We start from the raw sequence: 21,432 nt of genomic DNA, 5'->3' as shown, positions 1-21,432 counted from the left end.
ACGTTAATGGAAACTAATAATAATCCCAATTAAAATTTAAAAATTATCAAAAATCAGTACACAACACACAATACGGACTTGCACAACTTATTCAGGCTTCATTAAGAACAAACTTGCGAAAAGAAAAATACTACATTAGGATGGTATGCAGAAATAATGCTAGAAATAAATATGACGAGAATATGAATTTCGTTATTGTTCTTACTGAAGATGATTTGAGAATTCAATGTTACCTCAGATCAGGCACACACACACACACACACACACACACACACACACACACACACACACACACACACACACACACACAAAGATTGGGATAGAGGATGGTGGTAAAAGTTATGCCCGGTTTACGAAGGGGAACGCCAAGTAAACAAGTTTAGGAACCTGTTGTAGATCAAATGAACAAAAGCAGCAAGGCTTAAATTTGTACAAAAAAAAAAAAAAAAAAAAACCGAAGACCGAGACTTCTACAAAATTTAGGAGACGAGATCAGTGGTCGAAGTGAGGCGGTATGCGGTGGTATGACATACCACCTCTGGTTTTACAGTAATGAGGACATACCGTCTGTTTTTTTCCAATGATCAAGACTATTTAAATATCCGGTATGTTGAGTCAAAATCATAATAAAACATACCACCTCTGTTTTTTTCTTTTTTTTCCACTTCGAACACTGGACGAGACACCTTATTTTCTAGTCTCATTGGCAACACCACTTGCATGATTTTTTTAAATCCAAAGGCCAATCACCTTAGGAAACAATATTGAGAATGTGCGATTAAAAGTTCAGATTGTCTCGAAGTCTAGAGTGCTAATTTAAACAAGTCATACTTGAAGGTCACTTAGGTCCAGTGAGCAGGAACAAGTTAAGATTGCTCAGCACAATTTTAAGTATAGTTGCAGCAAATTGAGACTTATTATACATGTACTTTTACTATCAGTAAGGAAATGTGTAGAAACTAAAGCGGCCACTTTTCCTGCACAAATTATACTATGTACAAAACATTATCCAAACAAAAAAAAAAAAAATCTGAAAGAAATAAAAGTTACCTTCATCTTCGAGAAAATCAAACATGTTGATGACGATTGTCAGTAATCCATGTTCAACATTTAACAGCTCGTTCAACCACCTCTTGCAAGAACTAACACAACTTACAAGTACTCACTTAAAATATTACTCAAAGACTAAAATCCAGGAAAACTAGCTTCTTTTCTTTTTTAAAAAAAGCAGGAGAAGCGTAGGCATAGTGGTTGTTGACCATTGAAGCAAGAGAGCAGCCGACCCACTTGCTCCACGAAGCAATTTTTCGCACTGCATTCCTCCCAAGGACAGGCAATCACCAGAGAGAAAAAAAAATCTGCTCACAAACCAAAAAACACCGAATGAACGAAAGGAAAGGACTAAAAAAGACTAAAGAATTATCACCATTTTACATCACCTTTCTCTCTTCTCGATCAGTGTGGGTTTCAGTGGCGTAACAGGACGGGGGAGAAAGGGGGCACTGGTCCCCCTAAGTTTTGGCAGAAGTTATTGGTGGCGCCGAAGGCGCCTAATGATTACTTTGCATTATTTTACAGTCGATTCAAGAATGAAAGTATGTACAAAAGCAATGTTTTATATGCGTTGGCAAATCTTCGACAAAATATAGTGCTTTGTATTATTATTATTATTATTATTATTATTATTAACTAATGGACACTTCTGTTCCTTTTAGTCTTGATTGTTTAGGGCACCTTTGATACAATAAAGTAAATAAATAAAAAAAAAAACTACCCATATAACAGTCAAGCAGCGGTATAAACATTTTCTTAAACCCTTGTCGCCCCCTTAAACCCTTGTCGTACGGGTGTCTGCTTCGATAGAATAAAAAAGGGAAATAATGTTACAATGACTGAGCCACTGACGATTAATTATTTCTTTCGTCGCCCCTGACTACTTAGGGGCGCCTTCGGTAGAATAAAAAAAAAAAAAAAAAAAAAAGGAGATAATATTGCACCAAGGGGCGCTGCAGGTATATTATTTATTTTGTCGCCCCTGATTGTAATACTATAAAGATTAGTGGAAATTGCGTGGTATGATGGGGGCGCTGTTGAGAGAGGGGCGCAACAAAGACTTGCCCCCTCCTATATTTGAAATGTTACGTGGCTAGTGGGTTTAAATCAAATTTAACAAAACTAAATTTTGACACACGTAGCTGTCAAAATTTATTTAGCAGTCAGAAAATTCGCTGGTAATGTCGTCAACATCAAGTCGCTTCATCTTTTTGGTACAACTTTGATTAAATGAAAGAATCAAGTTTTATCAATTGAAACACGTACTGTACTCAAATTTAAATTGACATTATTTGCTGAGCAAAACTATATATTTTCATTAAAAATTAAATACGTGTTACAGTTTCACCAACTCACTCTTTGGCTTTATCAGACACTATGAGATACAGAATAACTGTACAATCTTATATACATACAACAGCTGAGACATCTTTCTTCTGATTGGCTCCTGGTAGCAGCAAACAGCCTTCAAGTATACTTATTTTCAAATATATGGTTTTGCTCAGCAAATAATTGGTATGTATTTAATTATATATAAAGCAAAGTTTCTACTTATGGAAAATATCTAATTTAAAATAAGTCGACACGTCTGGTTCACATAGAATTTTGCTGAAGGAGTCATCACGCCACCAAACACTAACGGAAAGGCAGCAAGGCGGCTGGTAAAGCCCAAACTAACATCTCCTAGGAAGATAAGAAGAAATGGAAGAGGAAGGAGAGCTATGTAATTTACATCTACAAAGTGTTGAAGCAAGTGCATCCTGACACTGGCATATCCAGCAAAGCTATGAGTATCATGAACAGCTTTATCAATGACATCTTCGAGCGTATTGCTGCTGAAGCTTCTCGTTTGGCCCATTGTAACCAGTCGGGAAATTCAAACAGCTGTACGCCTTCCTTTGCCTGGTAAACTAGCCACGCACACTGTTAGTGAGGGTACCAAGGCTGCTACCAAGTACACCAGCTTTAAGTAAAAATATTTTCCAAGGTTTTTCAATTCAATTAACAAGTCAAACCAAATATAGTGAATCATATCACACGTAGCTAGGTCAAAATTTACTTAGCCTTCAGAAAATTTACTTTTGCTTTGGATAGAAAGGGTAAGTCAGAGTGTTGGACTGAGATTGAAGGGTCGACATCCCAATAGTTTCGACCAGTCAGGACGCCAACACAGATGACTCCACAACCCTATTGAAGAAAGTAAAGACGTCGTTGCCGGAAACTGAAAAAAAAAAAAACCATCTGAAAACATCGGAATTGCAGAGACTAGTTTTATAAGTGCAACTGAAAGTAACAAGGCTTCAACTCCAAAAAGAACAACTAATTCTGGAGAAATTGCAGTCTGAAGAAGTATCTGATCCTGGTAGCCAGCGAATTAACAGTCCTGTAAGAGTCATATGTATCTCCCTGTTCAATTAATAAAATCCTTATAGCCTTTGGTTGAAAATAAATGTGTTATATCGGCCTTTCTTAAACTATCCTCGCAACATTGCATCATCGTCATTATCTTCAGCTGACACTTTCTCCTTATCTACGTGTTCCAGGATTTCGTCTCCGTGGTCAGGTTCTTGAAGGTATTGAGCTATGTAATGCAAACACAGCTTACTACTAAAGCGGGAAACTTGTTAATTGTCCAAAGCATATTTCAATAATTACAAGCTCCTTTGTCAATAACGTACTATATGTCGTAGTTTTGGGTTTGTTAGGTTCTGTATGAAGTTATAAACCAGGACAAAACTCTATATTGGATCGTTTCACAATAGTCATTCACTAAACCTGGCCATAGGCGTTAACATTCAAATTCCTCGTTGGCGTTGCACATAGCTTGAACATTAATGGTAACATTTTCCTTGCAATTTACGTACTCGTCATCATGTATGCCAGGATTTTTAATAGCTATGTGCGTACAAATAGCCTCTATTGCACACAGGAAGTTGTACCGCTATGCCCAAGTTATTTGAGCTACGTTCATGTCATTACTTTTCGGAAATTTTATCCATGCATTTGCTTTCTCCACAATTTTGTGCAGCACATAACTTACCGTTTATTGTTCTACGATAAATTCCGATGTATTTTCTCATGTCCACTTGAAAACTGATCACACAGCAGAAACACTTCCATTTTGTTTTGATGTTAACGCATCTCCTCTTGTTTCGCCTAATGCTCCTAGTCAGCTATTCCACATTTTCTTCCGTGAATCTATATAGAGGCTATGGTAGTCCTCGCGCGCTCCCGATATCTTTTTGCAGCTCTTACTTCCATGAATGCAACCCTCACGCACGCTGTTTGCCTTCATACTAGAATGTCAAGTACGTTCTCACTTATACTTGCAATTTTGTTAAAATTTCCTTCATAACACTAGCACTTACTAGTTGCTATTCGCTTTGTTTTCAGCAAATGCTGCAGATGTAGCATATGCTCGTATAGCAGTAGGGCTTGCTTTTTAGCACTCGCTCTTACTACACTTTTATTCACATCCATCGCAGTATTACTTTCCAGAATTGGTAGAATAAGCATCTGCTGGATTTTACCAGCCCCAATAAGTCGGGAACAATTTGACATGTTGGTAGACATTTAAAAAGCTTAATACGCGTATAAAATATTGTAGTGTACAGACTTTTGGTTCTTGAGTTATTGGCTATTAAATTTGGAGTTTGGACTCAAATTTAAGGTCCAAACTCAAACTTCGTTGTTAAATAACTCTGCACATCATAATATTTATCGGAAATCACGGACAATCGGCAACACTGCTGCTGTCCTTTTTAATCAGTTAAAACGAGGGATGAGTATACATTTGAATGTGTTAAGAAAACTTTCTAAATATTTACAATGGCGAACAAATTATGATGAAAATCTTACTGGTTCAATGCAAGGTCAGAAACACTGACAAAGCATAAATGCAAAGTCATTCCGAAATTTCATAAACTTTTCAAAATCAATCTTAGTCTCCAATTAAAGGAACTTTGGTACACAAATTAAATCGTTAAAAAGAAAGTTATACAAAGAAAAAAAAGTGTGTGTACTCAAAGGGAAATTATTTTTTAAAATTCTTGCGAATTAAGATGCGAAATTATGAGAATTGAAGAAAGAAAAAAAAGGCTTCTAATCATTCAACATACTATAATCAATTAACACAAATGGTTCGTACGTAGTAACATTAAACCTTTAAAAAGCAGATCTTTTTTGTTGAAAAGACATCGGGAGGAAAGTGAAAAGTATCTGTAGTCTTTTGTTTGAACAATACGGACAACATAAATGGCATCTTGGTACGAAGTTGCATGTTTAGAATCATTAACTGCTTTCTCATACAGTTATAACTACTTTGTATTAAAAAAAAAAAAAAAAATGAACTGAGAAAATGCAAACAATAGGAAAGCGAAGAAGCTGCAATAATTAGATCTACTAAAGATAAAGTGAAGCAACTGATATTATGTAGTTAGGTCTGAAAGATTTGATTTCAAGATAAGATTCATTGACTTTTTCCTGTTGGAAAAACAATTTAAATAATCTCGACCTCAGCACAAGGTTGCATGGTGTAATGATTACTGCGTTGCATTCAGTAGATTAATTTATATTTTTAGTTTGAAATGTTTTGCACCGGCGAGACTATGAGCCATGAATTTAACATAAGGCCAATCACTTGGACTTCCACCAGATGTCGAATGCGAGTGTCTCACACCTAAGAGAATAGTACACTATTTGGTTAGAACGTTACAGAGGAAATTTGTTTCACTGCCCTGAAGACCCAATGCAAAAATTCCAATGATATGTTGACAGTGCCAAACAAGCAGGGATGAACTCGTAATGTTGCACATATCCACTTAATATTTTTAATCAGCGTGCACTTAACCCTTTTACGAAAGACTGAGCGTACGCTGGGTAGGTATACAACATTATATCTTTGAACACGGTCGAGCGTGTACTTATCACAAATTTTAACATTACTTCATTGCAAAGAAGAAATTATGTTTCTTGTTACAGTACAAAAAATAAAATAAATAAATAAATAAAAAATAAATAAATAAAATAAAATAAAAACCTTTCGTGTAAAAGAAATTGAAAATTTTCTACCTACACAAAACTGTCTAGTTACAAATTCTTATATTCCTTAGAATTCCAGCTTCCAAAGGCCACAGTAGTCTTGCAACTCACGTGATCTTGACCTCAGTGAAGGAAAGAAGCAGTCACATGTATTTTATTATCTTGTCCAGGCATTTTAGGCCTGCCAGTAGTGGCGTACAGAAGGAAAAGTTCGGGGTTTACCCCGCTTTGAGGAGGATATGTAGATATTATTATTATAACATTTAGCATGCTAAATACACAAATACCTGACACTATATGAACTTGGGATCTTGAACTTCTCCCTTCAACTTGTGTTCGCCACTGCTTGTGCAATGCTTGTGTTCGTCAGTATATAAAGATCTTTTAAGTTTGAAAATACAATGATGGAACTGAGAATCAGCACGTGCCTTTCTGATGATGTGGGTGGGGTAGTTGTTAAGTCTCAATATTGCATTCAAGATATTGATAAACCAGCAAGGAGAGCACATTTCATGAATATATGTTTCAATAATAACCCCAAAATATTCTGATTACCTGTACTTTCTCGAAAATTGCTCTATTTCTTTGGTAATAAAAAGTAATAGTTATTCAATTTAAAACATGGCATAATCCATTTCTTTCTTAACTATTCAGAATGGACGTTCTAGTGGCAGGGTGAGTTTTCTTCAAAAGTTTTCGGAAAACTCTTACAATAATCTTGTTCATAATCCATGAATGTATTAGTAATAACTGCAACATTTCATGATTTTACGAAAAAAAAAAAAAAATAGAAACTTAATACGGTGATCCTTTTATTTACTTGCTGCTTACCCTCTATTGCAAATTCGACAAACTTCATGCCTCTTACTTTGACTTCTTATTGCGTTTTTAAGTCCATTTGATAGTCTTTCAGTGCCCGTCTCCCTTTGTTCCTGGTGTTCCACGCCTAACCCAACCCTTGACAATAATATTTCAAGTTTGGGAATAATATTGTGCTAATCGAAACAAGTTATACAGTTATTACAAATTTAATCAAGAAACATTTAGTTTATATTGCACAAAGATTCGACATGGTAATAGATATACATGGTATTAACATATATGTAAACTATCCCTTCCATATGTAAGTTTTCCCCTCTCCACTACACGAAACAAATAATTTGAAAGTATTCTTCTTAGCATAATGACCTCGAGTTCAACATCAGAGCCTACTAACTTAATAGCATTGTTTTAGGAAAGAATTGCGACTCAGTTTTACAATCTTAGTACTCTCTCATAATTTTTGCTTTAAATAAGTATTAAGACGTGGTACAGTTCATGACTTTTTTCTGTTATAAATGAGAATAACTGTTCGCACAAAATTTCCCTTTTCCGCCTTCATTGCGGCATTGTCCAATAATGGTCTTAACGGTAAAAGTTACATAATGTATCTATCTACTACTACACTATAGTATTCCTTCGTGAGTTTACTCTGGAGGGAACTTTAAAACTACGTTAAATTTATGTTAATGCATAGCCATTGTATACATTGTGATAATACTCATAAAACTGTGCAAAAAACAGAAGTTTCTCATGTGTGACGCCATGTTATTTTATATATGTAAGAAAACTTCAAGAAATTTTATTTTCATTTAATATTGCACGTAATGTTTTAATAATTTCTTTAATTAAATATTCATGAAATACTTTTTAATTAATTTAACAGTGTTTTTTTCGATTATATTGTTTTTGTATGTAAATTATGTTGCAAATTATGTAATGCATGCGATACAAAAACATTAAATACAAATAAATAATCATGTTGTATAATTGAACATGAATTTGAGCATCTGCAATTTTCATTTTTTTAAAAATATGTATTGGTAATACTGTAATACTTAATTTTCCAAAATTAGAAGAGTTTCACAATTTTTACTTTAAATTACAGAATGGCCCAAGAAAAATAGAACCAAACTAATTAAACGTAAAAATAAAATCTGAGTTTTACGTCCCATGATTATGCCGGTTAGGCTAAAGGAGACAGTGATTATGAGTGATGAATGAAATGGTGGAATGAAGAAAGTGGGAGGAAACGGGAGAATCCAAGAAAACCCACGCACACGGTGTTTGTCCACCACAAAGTTCACTTGGCGGGGGCTGGGATCGAACCCGGGACCCCAAGCACCAGAGGAACGCTCTACCACTGAGCCACCGCGGCCCCCCTAATTAAACGAATTTACAATTAATTTTGCTGTCACACGAAGTTATTAATGTACTGGTTTAGCATAGCAGATTTATGCCACTGACCTACCCACCACCAGCAATTCTTTCTAACCTACAACAATGTAGGTTAATCTAAAACACTATTCGAAATCTATAAAGCAAGAAATAAAAAATCCAGTAAATTAAATACAGCATATTTAAAGTATTTCAAAAATAGAGGAAAATAAACACCTGAGTACTCAAAATTACGCAAAACTACGACACGTAAACACAGCACATCGCCATCCTATGTCCAGTGATAAAACACAGTAATTAAGGAGAAAAAAGTAAACTAAGGAAGCCATCCATTGTGGAGTACATATTGGAAGGTACCAGCACCAACTTTCGGTATGTTCAGTGGAAGTACCTTCCTTCATTTAAAATTGCACGTAATATTTCAATAATTTCTTTACATATTCATGAAATACTTTTTAATGGCACCTTCGGTAAGGGAAAAGCACCTCTGTTTTTTCAGTGATGAAGATATACTGCCTCTGAATTTTCAGTGATCAAGACATGCCATAACTGGAAAGTGAATGTTAATATACCTTTAATAAATCTATTTTTATACGCTGTAATTAACGAATAGCTTTGCATGTAAAAATACTTTATTTCTAATGTAGAAATAATTTGTAAGTTGGCAAACCGACATTTGTTATTTTTAAAATGGGTTGTCTACAAAGAAGTTCACCTAATTTATATTGTGCTGTGCCATATTAAATTGTTTCTTTCCTATATATATATGTGTGTGTGTTCTTGCCTTATATATATACATGAACTGCTAAGTAAATAGAAACGTTACAGGATATACAGTAAATCAATGTCATTACTTGCTTTTAGCATTACATATTTGTTGGAGGGTTTCTAAATACACTGCAAGTAATAATTGCTAAGTTTATTTTTAACAATGATGTCATGTAAAATGTATAGTGTAATAAGATGTAAGAAGTAAGGCTTAATTACTAACCTAGTGTATGTAATTTTCACTATTATTGTTTCTTTTACTTCTGTATTCATATATAAATGACGTGTCCGCTTCATATGCATTGTATTACAGTGCTAAATGTATGAAAAAAGGACGAAATAAATACAATACAATATATATATATATATATATATATATATATATATATATATATATATATATATATATATAAATGCCGTGTTTTGAGCATGGATGGATTTAGGGTTATCTGCTGTGCGGGGAGGACATTTCGGGGGTCTGGAATACCCTTTAGTCGAGTGGGGGGGATTGAGTTCTACCACGGGAAATTGTTTAAAAATTGTTAATATTGTTTTTTAAGCATTTTTCATGTACAGTTCTCTATAATATAACATAAGGGGATTTTTTTTTTATTTTTCTCAGAAAGTTGGGGGAAAAGTATCTCAATGACCCCCACCATAACTACTGAGGAGCTCTCTCATAGTTTTGAGTCATTATGTAAATAGAAATGCAATCTTTAAGGCAAGATGGTAGAGATTCGTACCGTAAATCCCCAAAGGGTTAAATAGCCGGTATGCAGAGTCGAAATCATAATAATACATACCGCCTCTGCTTTTTCTCCACTTCGAACACTGGGCATGTCTTCAGGAAAGTGCTGGCACTAAATATGCATTTAAGCAGAATATTAACAAGACTTGTATGGTGAGCTTTTTTAACACTAACACATATAGAGCTACGAATTAACAGGAATACAGAAGTTAAAGAAGAAAGGTAAGGGAAAACTTCTGACATTACAATTGATTACTAGATTAAATCAGGCAGACATTTGTACTCGTTTTAATTTATCACGTTAGATGCAGTGTGTAATTTCACTTCAGACATGTTACGATCAGAGCAGCACTAGGTTCTGGCAGAATCCACACTTGGCTGCGCCGCTCACGATTCCAAAAGTTGTACTTGGTTTCTGGCTATGGAAACGTAGCTTGTGAATTCAATATGCTTTGAGGATGTTGAATATCTTGGGAGCGAGCACTCGAGCTTTCTCAGAAGGGTTGCAAGATCTTACATCCCTCCCGTGAGTTTTAAATGTTCCTGGCAGTTTTACGTTACAAGTTTTTTTTTTTCTCTGTAAGAATTTAGTTTTTTTTTAATAAACAAAAGAAATGATAGTCCTGGACACAAACTATTTTAAGTTACTGCGGAAAAAAAAATCAATTAGAGGAACTGATTTCTCACGCAATTAACAACGCAATCTAAGGAAATAACTTAGTATTCAGAGAGATCATGCACCAAGGTGTGTTCTTACCTCCTATCAAATCGGTACCTCAATGTTGCGTTTATACAAGAAAAATTTCGTTTTAGCATGTTAGTCTCTGACTGTTAATACCATGTCAATCATATCACAGTTCTGATCTATCGTGACACGATGTTAGGAATAAAAGCCATTAGGACCAAGTAAAACTTTTTAAGTGATTGAGGTTTCAAAACACCGACAACGTTTGGAGGCGATTTCTGACACCAAGATAAGACGAAAAAGTATAGACCAACCTGAATGCACAAATGCTTCATTTCGGAGTGGCTCCCGAAAACATGAAAAAATTAACTATAAGGTCCATAGCTCCAAAACTATAGGTCCTATCGAAGTCGGGTGAAGACTTCACTTAGAAACTGATATGTGGTCTATTCAAAAATTCATGTTTCAGAATCCTGTGATACTTCCGCAACAATTTTTTTAGAGAGAGAGTTTGGCTACAGGGATATAATTTGAAGTACTCACAACCTACCTCTATAAAAATTGTTGCGGAAGTACCTTAGGATTCTGAAACTTGTATTTTTGAACAGAACACGTATTAGTTCCCAAGTGAAGTCTTCAGCTGACTACGGTAGGTCCCATAGTTTTGGAGCTATGGACCTTTAAAATTGTTTTTTTTTCATGTTTTCGACAGCAACTCCGAAAGGAAGCATTTGTGCACCCAGGTTGGTCTACACTTTTTGTCTTATCTTGGTGTCAGGAATCACCTCCCAAACGTTGTCGGTGTTGTTTTGAAACACCCCGTGTGTATATATAGGGTGGCCCAAAAGTAGGTATACACCCCTACATTGATCAAGTATAATATTCTAGTTAATAGGTTTATTTGCTTTGGCTGTTCCAAGCTTAAGGTGTAAGTAAAAAGACATTAAGGACAAATAAAGAAACTGTGGATAACAATAACAAATTATATAAAATGCAGTGAGCTGATCAGTATGAAATTGTATACCTACTTTTGGGCCACCCTATATAATGTGTGTGTGTGAAACTGTTAAGAGATGAACACACTCCACTAAAACATAAGAGAGATTTGTGTAATATAGTCTAAGTATACATACGTGTTTCGTCGGTTGGCTTTGAAAGTTTAAGAGTAGTTTTTAGCACTGATGCTATATGGGACGAGGGACTACACCAGTGATCGCCAAACCGTCGATTGCGAGCTACTAGTAGCTCGCGGAGACATTTCGGTAGATTGTAATAACGCTCCGGTTGGATGATATTTGTAAATTTATAGGCAATGAACAAATTTAGATTTAAAAAAGAAAAAGTTGGTAGTTCTTTTAGTTGGAAGCTCATAGGATTTAAAAACTGTACGGTAACTCAGAAGCGTCGTAAGTTTGGCGACCATTGACTACACCTTAACATGGAATCAAAGCCACACGGTCTCCCACCGGAAATTGTAACACTTTTTTGTATATCGTAATTTTTAATGAAACTGGCCCAGTTTCCAATTAAAATTATTCTGCTTTACTTTGTGAAACCATGTACGTGTTTGTTCTATGTAAAATACGGATATTACGTATTCCCCCCCCCCTCAAAATCGTAAAATCTTCCTTTTGTTTTCTATTTTAAAAAAATCTGAATCCTAGTCCTCAAATAACTTCAAATTATGATAATTGACACCCACGTTTACTTAGGATTAAAGATTAGAAGTGTAATAAATTTTGGCGTGGTACTGTATCATGTATAATTGGTTTATCGACAAACACATCGGCTGTTAAATGATCTACCAAGGTATCATCCCATTATGTCATTTGTGTTTCTGAATTCTCCGAGGTAATGAAATTTTGCGTTTAAGGCAAGGTGACCAGAACTTTTATTTTAAAAGACGGGACGTATACGAATCGGCGACGGGGGGGGCGGAGTGTCTTCCACATTGCATTTTGGAACTCAGTAGTGTTTTCAATTTACAAAATACACAAGTAAGAATGATAACACAGCGTTTCTAATTATTTCTAATTCTTTCACACAAGTACTACCCAACAATACTTTTAACTACTTGAACACTCAGAATTCGCACTCAATTCCCACTTGAACCACAGAACACTCAATTCTCATTTGAGTATTCAAAAGTTCTAGGCACGGCTGAACCTTCTCAATGATTGTTGGTACGGAAGAGAGTGGAATTTGTATTGACCATTTATATTTTGAATAATACTTACGGGACACCTGAGTCATGTTTGCTTAAAAACGGGACATTTAGGTGTCCCGTTTGAGAATCAGAAAAAAACGGGACAAGAGTTGAAAATAAGGGACTGTCCCGCCTAAAACAGGACGTCTGGTCACCTTGGTTTAAGGTAGCATGCACTTCTATTGTAAGATGCAAGAAGGATAAAGTAAAACAATGTAAACATTGAAGGTAACAGGAAGATTTCGGGGAAACCACAAAGATGAAGTTTGTGATACTGGACCAGTGTTATCATACTTCAAACGAATACCGAAAATTTGGAATTAAATAAGAGTAATGCTCTAACTATTTCGTTACTTATCAGAATTTGTAAAGCGGTACGTTTTGCGGAGAATGTTCAATTTCTCTCATATAATTAGATCGCATTTTAAGATTAGTTTCCTCAATATATTGAATAATTACAAATCAAATTACTGTGTAGAATATTAGAAATATATGGCCGATAAAAGACAAGTCATTCTTTTTAATATTATATGGCTTTGTTCCACATTGAAACTTCGGAAGAATGCTATAATATGAACACATTCCTTCTCTGGTAAAAGCAAAAATATGTAGGTAACTTATAAAAGCTTGGAACGATGGCCAATAATTTACCTCCTTTCTTCCTTATTTTTGATACCGTTTTATTCCACTTTTCCGTTGTTGAAAGACTTCTATTGTTGTTGGATCTCACCGCAGCGGATGGTCTTTCTAATGATAGAACTACTTCTCGTAAATGGTTGGCATCAATTTACTTCAAAAATACGAACACAGCACAGTAAACAAGAGAGACCATCACTTTCAACTTCCTTTTATCTTCCCGTGCGAATATTACTCTCGCGCGTAAAGGAAACAAATTACACGTACTGTACATTTTATAGAGGAAATGTTTTACCAGAGTTCCTCCCAAGTAAGTGTCGGAAGAGGTACTTGCAGGGATTGAGTCGGCAGCAAAATCGGATAACCAGGGCATACTTTTTAAGTTTTTTTTTTTTTTTTTTTGTATATCCATTCTACTGCTACTACTGCTACTATTATTATTATTATTATTATTATTATTATTTTAAAAAGCTAGCATCTTGACACGAATATAATTTTCTGTTTTCACATACTTAAAACTGCTTTTTTTTTTTTTTTTTTTTTAAATCCACAATTCATTCAAGAATTCGAAAGTTATTGTCAACTTATGACTTCATATACTATAAACGCTAAATTATACGATGTTCCAATGGCAGCTCCTGAGGGAAATAAGTATACCGGTAAAAAAAAAAAAATCACTACAAGAGAAGAAAGCTTCATAAGGCTTCAGAAAGATGTATACAACAATTAGTACATTAACACTAATACATTAATCAAGTTGCACACGTTGTTCGTCTGATCAATCTTATAAAAGATGCATGTGCGTATGAGTCAGACATGCATTTTTCAATAGTTTTGGTCTTAAAAGACTCATCCGCACAATAAGTACAATAAGAAAGAAACTACTTTATTTGTAGCTCTATCGAAAGATACATAAAATGAGAGCAAGTTTAATCTAGATGACTCATCCACTTCTTTCTTAAAACTTAAAAGAATACAATTGTGAAGTATAATTTGCTTTGGCTTTTATTATGCAACATAAAGGAGGTATGTTAAGCACCGATATGCATTTTTATGATACCAAGCTATTCTCATAGGTATTCTGCCATTGACAGGTCACTTGCTGCAACTGCGAAGCTTCCATGCTCCACGGTCTTCTGCTAACCTCTGTCTTCACGTATGATTTTTGTTTCGATATCGTCCAATAATTGGTTTCTTTCGCCCCCTCCCTCGCTTTCCTGCCACCATACGCTCTAGCACGTCCCTTATGATACAATTCCTTCTTAGTCAATGTCCCAACCAGTTTCCTCTTATTAATAATATCTAAAATTGTTTTTTTCTTCCCTACTATTTCTAACAGCCTCTCAGTTTTCCGCTCGACCTAGCTAATTCGCTCCATTCTTCTCCACACCCACATTTCGAAAGTTTCCAGTCGTTTCCATCGTTTTTGCGTAATGTCCATGTTCCTGGTCTATACAGTACAATACTCCGCACAAGATAAGTGTATTTTTCTCAATTCTATAAGACATTTAATTTTAAATCAAGCATTGAACATATACAGGAAACTTTTAAAATTGTTACCGGGGTTACAAACGAGCACTGTATTTTATATAATGAAGATACATACATACAATCAAAATGTCGGAAAATTCACCAAGTTTGGTCATGAACTATTATAAATGTTCAATCTGCTCTCATCTGGCAACCTTGCAGGTATCTACGTAGTAGTCTGTTTTCTGTCATACATAGCCTAGCATGTCACATGTAACAGTGTAAACGGCATTGATTAAGCACACTTTTAGTTCAATTGTATACGGTAATGGAGGAACCGTAACCCTGAAGGAAAACCTCACAAGAGGAAGGTCTGGGGAACGTGGCGGCCATCACCGCTATTTCCGCGCCCAATCCAACAATATGGTAGTTTCGTTCAAGAATGAACAAAACTTCATTGTGGAAGTGTGGTGGGGCTCCTTCCAGTTGCAAGACTTATTTTAATCCAGTTGAGGAAATAAAATGGCGGACACAAAATCTTATTATTTATCTGCCATAAAAATATAAGATAATTGGTTAGGCGAAAATTGGAGCAGGAGAAACATGGTGACACGATTCATAGTTACAGTAAAATTTCTCTTAATTGGCGGTTACGATTTCTCGAAAAGTATTCAATTAATGGATATGTCCAAGATAGAGAACTGAGTTTACATTATATACGTATATGGAAAGTTTTCCTCTCGTTTGAGAGCAGTAAAATGCATATGAAAGCTAAAGGAGTGTCCAACTTCAAGTTTCACTGCATTAATATATACAGTAGACTTACTCGGAAGTCTTCAAAGGGAGGAAGAGTATATGCCATGTAGATGAGTTTATGTAGTTAAAAAAAAAAAAAAAGTTATTTGAACAATTGAGGAGGTTGATGCAATAAGGGTGTAAGTCTGAAACATGCAGTTGGAGAAAAACTATATTGAAAATTTAAGTAGTTTTTTTTTATATACATAAAACAACGTAATATGCAGCATTTTATTCCGATATTGAATTGAAATGTTACCAGAAGGCTAAACAAGCATGGCAAAAGCCACAAATGCGTTTGATCCAAAAAGAACGTAAACTCGGTATTACATCAAACTCTTCAATTGTAAATCTTCCTTTCCCACTAATGTAAAGCAAATTCCACGTTATAAAGTTATCCAGGGGTAATCAATCTTGAGATTTGGCATGCAGTTAGACCTTTCCTCAGTCTAGATATGACATACGATCAATTCTTTTGGTTTCAAAACTGAAGATCCAAATTTGAGTGTTTCGGATCGCAAATTTAAACTTTCTCAATTTTTTTCTGTACGTTTCAACTAGCTAACATCCCTTAAATAAACTCGAGCCTTATTTGACGAACGTTCATATCATTCGATATTCGATAATTATTTCGTTGAAATGTTGAAGTAACTAATATTTGAAGTCTTTACCTAGGCATAGCTTGAATATGAGATTGATCAAATTTCAGACAGATTGGCAAGTTCAAGAGAGCAATCGAAGTTTTTCAGTTGACATTCACGGAAGACTTAAACACGATTTTTCGCTTGATAGGCGACAAACCTATGTGCATCACTATAACACTATTCACCAAACAGAATAGGTCACGCTTTTGCAACAGAAATACTATTTATCTATGAGTTTATTGATTATGATGTAATTAGTGTGTGAGGAATGTAACTCCAGTTCCAATCGATGCCAGGAAACAATCACGACTATAGAAATCACTGACCTTGTGATTTGTTATTCAAGGTCGGATGTGGGATGAATCACTGATTTTACAGCTGAACAGGAAAAAATTGCATATTATGAGATGATGTAATAATAATGTTATTGACAGCTTTACCTTAGTTTACGTATGGAACCGCAAAATACGAACTAAACTAGGTGCACACCAAAAGTACGTGCCGTTTCGTTCCTATTTACAAGAACATGGAAATACAGGGAACTAACCTATGTATTTCACAACAAACTCTATTGATATACAATTGTCACTGCCACGTACACTTTGTGTAGTATGTGGCATAGTCATCTATAGGGGTATGTTTCAGATACTGGAAAACTGCACTTCCCAGGGATGAAATACTGACAAAAGGGCGTCCACGAAGAGAATCTTTGAGATTTGGGAACAACCAGAAGCCACTCTGGGATAAATCTGGTAAGTAGGGTGGGTGTAGCGGAAGTTCAATACCGTGCTCAGTCATGAATAAGGTCACAACATTAGCATGCTGTGGCAGTTCATTGTCCATGTGGAGAAAAATTGTCATTTGCGGTCGTTTCTCAGTCAATTTTGGAAAAAGTTCTATATTCAAAAGTACGAAAATACTCGCCCGCAATTGTATGAAATATCGGAACAGGGTGGGACAATATCTCACTCTGTACTGGGAAACCCAGAAAATAGCATACACGTACAGCACTTTCACATTGGATTCCACCTGACGAAATTTTGGAGGGCTGGTGAAATGTGTATTTCCACTGCATAGACTGCCTTTTTGCTTTTGGGTTGAACAAAATCTGTGATTCACCCATTGTCAACATTTTCCAAGAAATTGCGTCCTTTTCTGAAAAGAGTCAAATTTTCAACACTTGATCGATTCCTTTTTTATTTATTTATTTATTTGATCGTTATTAAGCATTCGGGGAACCCAGCGAAACTTTCCTTAGGCTCAGTTCCCTTGTAATTATTCGTTCTACTTGTTAGCCCCAGAGTATCACAAATCTGTTGCATGGTGACATGTGTATCTTCCATGATGAAATTTTCAACGCGGGCAATGTTAGCGTCAGTTGATGCTGCTCATCCTTCACACTCGTTTGTCCTGAACGTTTTATTATTATTATTATTATTATTATTATTATTATTATTATTATTATTATTATTATTATTATTATTATTATTATTGGCACTGGCGATGAATATCCAGCACAATGACCAGCTGCGGTGAGGAATTTCACAATCACTTTTCCCTTCAACCGAAAATTCCATGTCAACGTGAATTACCAGAAACACGTCACACTCGTTCAGGCACTGTGGCTCAACTGGTGCCACCTATCAAACTATGCCTGCACTCCCTCGAGACGAAGGATAAAGGTCTTCTGGAATGACAAAAAAAATGTGGATCTTAGAACAAAACGGCATGTACTTTTTGGTATGCACCTCGTATTTTACCAGCAAGAATAGTATGGAAACATTCAAACGATGCAGCTTACCAAAATCCAAACCGTGTGGAAGCACACAGTGATTGAATATAGGGATGGCCAGAAAATGTTGGATCCTGGTTACTTAATTTCGAAACCTAGAATTTTGTGCCCGATCCAGAACCGAAATATCAGGTACCCAGGCACTTCAGGATCCAGTTCGGGTTATCATTAATTCGTTAATCAAGTGCTCGCGTCTGGCGCGGAGAGTCCCTAGTTGAAGTCCAGATTGTGACATTGTGGTGAACAACACCATTAGCCATTGGATTCTCGACGTTGTTTCCTTGCACTTCTCTATTCCAACAATTCTTCCGTCATTCACTCCCATTTATAATCAGACTCAAAGCATAATAAATTTGTTTCAAAATGCATAATTGTGAGACGTTAAACTAATTTGACTTTATTTGTAAACACTGGTACCTCATATTATATATATATATATATATATATATATATATATATATATATATATATATATATATATACGTTTATACTCAAGCTAAAGGACACCATGATAGAATGGAAAAGAATGATTATGAAATTTATATTTTTGTCCTATCACACCAGAATCGAATCCAGGACCACGTGCACGAAAGGCACACGCTTAACCACTAGATCAGTAGGGAGCAAGGGCGCCGAGCCGGGGGGCCAAGGCCCCCTCCAAAGCTCATGTTGGCCCCCTCACATTGCAATTTATGAATATACAATATTTGGTATAATTTGAATGCAATTTGTCTTAAAATCCTCATATATCCATTCTGCATCTGGATGAGCCCCCCAAAATTTACAGAGAAATCGGCGTCCTTGGTAGGGAGCACTAATTAACCAGCTTTGACACTATTGTCAACAAATACAGTACTAAAACCAGAATGGTAGGCGGTGCTAGCTGGAACTAAGCAAATTCCCAAGACTGATTTCTGTTTCAAGGTCGATTTTCCTCACCACTTGCCAACTTTGTATACGGTATGAAGATATTCAAATTCTATTCAACTTTTTAATGCCCTTTGAAAGATTAAATATTGATATATTTACACAGCTGAACTTCATTGCCAAAAGGGACAGTGTTTCCCAGAGTTAACCTTGGATTAATTTCACTTCAAGTACGTAATTCTTCATTGGTTTCAAGCATCTTACAAAATAAAAATCAGTAGTTTAGCTAGTGTCCCCAATCGATTATGCATAGATAAGAATCACTCCGTACAAAGTAACTCCAAAGCTTTCTAAAAACTGAAATGTTAAACACCTTTGAAGAGAGGATTATCGCTTGAATGAAATCACAGGAACAAAATTTAGGAACAGAACCACTAGACCGTATATTTGTTTACGCGATAATACGATAAAGACAAACTTAAAATACAGTACACACAAGTTACCTTTATCTTTGTGTATGATCGCTTGTCATAAATCACAAGAGGAAAACCCTGAAAGATAATTTTAAAAATTTCCCTTGGATTATCAATGACCACATTTTTCATTTCCACACAGCTGGTTTTGTACACACACACACACACACACACACACACACATATATATATATATATATATATATATATATATATATATATAATTTCATGTGATATTTAGTCAAGTTTCTTCCTAGTTTGTGGACATATAGTACACAAGCTAAAAAAAATTTACATATGTAGGAAGCCTGTCACTTTCTCTTAATTATAAACAAATCAATCCAAGGACTATTTTCTCCATTTTTCTTTGAAGGTCATTTATATTATGGTTGAAAGTTATTTTACTTCGTGTACTGTACAGCATAAAGTATGAAGTAAAACAAGCTACATTCTGCGTACATATTTTTACTTCCGATTCCGCTACAATTTATTTACAAACAAGATTGCGAAAGACTTACGATAGTTTTTAACGCTGTATTACTAAAATTACAGAATTTTAAAATTTAATACAGTAGCAAGTAATTACTTTTACAGTCAAGATCTTTAGCTCGAGTTTCAATACTGAATTCTAGTTTAAGTCACCTTCCTACTAGGATAACGTTTGACAAATTCTTTAAATTAAAAGTCATTAAAATAATTCAAGAAAAAAAGAATCTTTTAAACGAACAGCACGGGAAACTTATTTACAAAGGAATTATGTTTAAATAAAAAAAGTACAATGGAGTTGCCCAGGGACTATATTTAGGGTAACTGCCTGGCATTCACTTTGTAGAACTAAGAAAAAACTTCAACTAAAGACGGCGAGCACTGGACTAAACTGGAACCTCCCAATTATGAAGCAAGACCAGGATTTTATTCACCTTTCCTCCTCTGTGTCTGGGTCAAAATTTTGTAGAAATGGATGAAAGTTTGATTACAAAGTCAATTTTCTCTAAATTTTGCAACCATGTTTACCTCCTGTTAATGACAATACTTGTATTATTATTATTATTATTATTATTATTATTATTATTATTATTATTATTATTATTATTTACCTATTATCCTTATTCGTGTAAGGAAACATAGCCTATCTCCTTTCCAAAATTTACCGCTATATCCGCTATTGCCTATGGGAGAGTGCGTTGTGGCTACAGTGGCGAAATGTAAGAACAGTTGAGCCAAATAATTTATGTTCACATTCTAAAATACCAGTTTTACACATTGATATCAACTCTTGTTTGATGAGGTATCTTGCACCTTTCTCCTCCCGTATACCCTCCCCCCCAAAAATACCTTCAAATTCTTTCGTATGATAAAAAAAAAAAAAATCATTTGAAAATTGTTTAAAATTGTTCTACCGTACATCCTGTACAAGTTTTAACATTACATCTGACTTCCTGGGAGAGTGAGGGGGAAGAAGAAAAAACTTGCCATTCCCATCAGTTTATTCAAGATCAGAATACAAATTAGCACTTAGTGTTAATATTCAGTTACATTAATTATAGCGACTGCTACATAAATGGCCCTTTTTTCTCACCTGAATTTAACTGAATAAGAAAAATGTTATACAAGGCCGTGATATTTTATTAAACTACAACATTACATGTCACTTTGCTTAATATTATCTATCAAGGCATGGGAAAGAAAACATAGTAGCAATCTGTTTTTTGATATGAAACTAAAATACACAGGAAATTCTCATAGTTTGGAAGACTTGTTGGGACGAAACGAGTCTCCCTGTCTGTCGCAACATGTTGATTTCCTTGATTAAAAGAATGCAAATATAAAACTACATCCATCATGTTTAAAAGTCCTACGGAACATTTTAATTTCATCCTATCGAGTTTATTGAACCTGTTCTTATAATTTTATGTTGACAACCTACAAGACAATGTTTATAACATGGATCGTTATTCCTTTGTTTTCCTATGAACAGTTGATTTATTCAGATGAACGTTACATATGAAGTAGATATGGTTTAAAGACTGGTCAGTAC

At 35.1% G+C, this 21,432-nt stretch overlaps 1 protein-coding gene across 5 annotated transcripts in view; it reads right to left on the bottom strand.

The window, feature by feature from the left end:
• The window catches only part of LOC145680542 (uncharacterized), a 410,979-nt gene that overhangs the window by 62,064 nt on the left and 327,483 nt on the right, over nucleotides 1-21,432 (bottom strand). The window lies entirely within an intron of this gene.

Source organism: Thermobia domestica, chromosome 3 (assembly GCF_964235325.1).
Source record: "Thermobia domestica chromosome 3, izTheDome1.hap1.1, whole genome shotgun sequence".
Taxonomy (NCBI): Eukaryota; Metazoa; Arthropoda; class Insecta; order Zygentoma; family Lepismatidae; genus Thermobia; species Thermobia domestica.
The sequence above is the reverse complement of the archived record's forward strand: the minus strand, read 5'-3'. Positions and strand labels throughout refer to the sequence as shown.